At 50.8% G+C, this 3,212-nt stretch overlaps 1 pseudogene; it reads left to right on the top strand.

Annotated features, from left to right (window-relative positions):
- Positions 1-698: 698 nt before the first annotated feature.
- Positions 699-3,205, top strand: LOC114828594 (uncharacterized protein K02A2.6-like; annotated as a pseudogene).
- Positions 3,206-3,212: the final 7 nt, after the last annotated feature.

Below are 3,212 nucleotides of genomic sequence, written 5' to 3'. Positions count from 1 at the left end.
GGCTCTGAAGTCGTGTAAATCGTCTACCTTGTGTGATCTCTCAGCTCCGATCATGCGCAATCAAGCCCTTTAGTGTTCATTGGAAGAAGCCGCGAGGCAGCCAGGGGTAGTTTAGCGCGGCACGCGGCGATTTTGAGAGCGGTCTCCCGCTGTCGCCCATCGCGCTGGATGCTGCCCGATCTCGATATGCGACCACAGATGTCCTCAATCAGAGGAGCGTCTCCGATGGACGACTCAGGGTGATGCTCTCTGGAGGAACAAATATCCACGGGTACGATAATAATCTCAATACAGAATCTGGGGATCACGTTTCGAGCGATATCTCGCCCATTTACGGCTTTTCCGTGGTTTTCCGGAAATTGAGGCCCTTAGCGCAAAAAAGCGCAAAAATCGGTTATCACCTCGTGAGAGCTGAGGTCTTTACGAGCAATTTAAAAAAAAAATCAGACTGGGTACAATTGGGTACAGTGTCCAAATGCTGCCCTAAAGGTTTTGGTCCTTTTTCGAAAGCCAGAGAGAAATCCATGGTTCGTATTAAGTCAAAACGCTTCCGTACTCATTGCCCCACATGGATCCATACCTATCAAGACCTTCTCCCCACTCTTTTTAGTCACTTTTTTGCCTTAAACATTGAAAATCGAAAAAATAATTTTGTCCACCTAAATATCAATTTTTGACCACTGTGCGACGTATTCACCATGACGAGCGAGCCGCAAATCAAACGGAGATTTTTCGTCACACTGGATCTCTCAAATGGGAAAAAGCTGCGCGGTCAAATTGATAGCGGGGCTACAGGCAATCTCATAGGCCTGCCGACTTTCAAGAAACCAGAAGAATTAGGAGCAGCCTCAAGCATCAACACAGCGGAGTCTAGTCGCTTGAAAATGTACAACGATTCCACCATACAATCGTTGGGAAGATGTGTTGTGTCGTGCTCATTCGAGGGCAAGAGTTACCGAATGCCCTTCCAAGTCGTCGCGTCAGAGGCGAGCACTCTGTTCTCGGGAGGCTGGTGCCAAAGGTTGAATATTATCGACTTCAATCCCCGAGTAGAACAAATCAACGTAGCAACCTCTGAGCAACAGGACAAACTCATATGGCTGCTCGAAAAGTACGCGGACGTTCTCACCGGTCTTGGTGAATTCGAAAAACCGGTGACGCTGATTCTGGATAAGCACGTGAAACCTCAACAGCAACCTCAGCGAAGAACACCCATCTCGATCAGAGGACAAATCGTCGAACGCCTGAAAGAACTCGAAAGTCTCGGCATCATCAAGAAGGTCTCCGAACCCACGGATTGGTGCAGCAATCTAGTTGCGGTCCGCGAAGCCGACGGAAAGATAAGGTTGACGCTGGACCCGGTCTTCCTCAATAAAGCGATCAAAAGACCGCGATCCCTAACCCAACACTGCAGGACCACTTGCCGTACTTGGCGAAGGCTAGAAGGTTCAGCATCGTCGACGCTAAGGACGGTTTTTACCAAATGAAGCTTGCATCCGAAAGCACCGACGCGACAACCTTCTGGACTCCGATAGGACGTTACAAATACCTCCGAGTACCTCAAGGCATATCCGCAGCTCCCGAGGAATATCAGCGGCGTCAGGTAGAAGCATACGACGGACTACAGGGTGTCTTCGTGATCGCTGATGATACAATCGTAATCGGCAGCGGAGACACCGACGAATAGACGAAACTGGATCATGATCGGAACCTCGAGGCATTGTTCGAGCGAGCAAGACAGATCGGCCTGCGATTTAATCGGAACAAGGTGCAGCTCTGTTTGAGGGAAGTGGAATATATGGGCCATATTCTATCATCGGACGGGGTTCGTCCGGACCCGGAAAAAGTCAGCGCCGTGACACAGATGAGCAGTCCCACGGATGTCAAAGGCGTGCAGAGATTCCTGGGCATGGCGAATTACCATCTCGCGTTCATCCCTCGGTTTGCAGAACTGAGCAAACCCCTCCGATTGCTAACCGAGAAGGACGTACTCTTCAATTGGACGATGGCCCAGGAGGACGCATCCTCGAGGATAAAGCGAGCTTTGACTGAGGCTCCGATCCTGCGATACTACGATCCGGAACGGGATGTTGTCATCCAAACGGACGCTGCGGATGGCGGAGTCGGAGCAGTGTTGCTTCAAGACGGGAAGGCGGTCGCCTACCATTCGCACGCTCTGTCTGCAACCGAACAGGGCTACGCGGTGATCGAAAAGGAGTGTCTCGCAATCGTGTCTGCATGCCTCAAATTCGACCAGATGATTTTCGGAAGACAAGAGATCATCATTGAGACGGATCACAAGCCGTTGATACGGATATTCGAAAAAGCCCTGGAGGCCTGCCCCAAAAGACTCCAGAGAATGAGGCTCACCTTGCAGAGATACGACCTCAAACTGAGACATATCCCGGGACCAACGAACTGCACGGCGGACGCACTCAGTAGAGCCCCAGTATCGAACGGGCCGCCATTACGAGAGCGAGTTCTGAGATTGGAGATCGAGAGTTATCGAATTCACGATGGCACGCTGATATCAGACCCAGTCCTGGAGGAGATTCGGCAGGCCAGCAACCGAGATCTCGACATGCTGAAACCCACCACCTACATCACGTCGGGCTGGCCGAAAACGGTGGAACCACATCTACAATGCTACAAATCCTTCAAAGACGAACTCCAAACAGGCGAGGGTCTTATCTTCTGCGGAAAAGCCTGCGTCATACCTCGCGATTTAAGGGGCGAAATGCTGAAGAGGTGCCATAAGTCACACCTGGCATTTGATTCCATGCTGAGACGAGCAAGACAAACGATTTTCTGGCCTGGCATGAACAGGGAGATTGAACTCACGGTTGAGTCCTGTCGTGCATGCCAGACTTATCGTCCGAAGCAAAGAGCTGAGCCGTTGAAAAACTCTGAGGTTCCTGGCCATCCTTGGGAAATAGTACACCAGGACGTCATGGAGTTCCAGAGCAAATCGTATCTTGTGACAGTAGACGGCTTCAGTGACTTTTTCGACATATCCTTGCTTGGTAAAGAAGCGACCGCGTGCCAGACCATCAAAACCTCTAAGAAACTATTCGCTTTCTTCGGCCGGCCGAAACAGTTCCGAACCGAGAGCGATTCACGCTGCCTCTCGTCAGAATTCCAGAATTTCCTGGGAAAATGGAAAATCATCCACAACGCGTCGTCACCTCACCATCATGAAGCCAACGGAAAAG

This window comes from Galendromus occidentalis, unplaced genomic scaffold (genome assembly GCF_000255335.2).
Source record: "Galendromus occidentalis unplaced genomic scaffold, Mocc_1.1 scf7180000076482, whole genome shotgun sequence".
Taxonomy (NCBI): domain Eukaryota; kingdom Metazoa; phylum Arthropoda; class Arachnida; order Mesostigmata; family Phytoseiidae; genus Galendromus; species Galendromus occidentalis.
The sequence above is the reverse complement of the archived record's forward strand: the minus strand, read 5'-3'. Positions and strand labels throughout refer to the sequence as shown.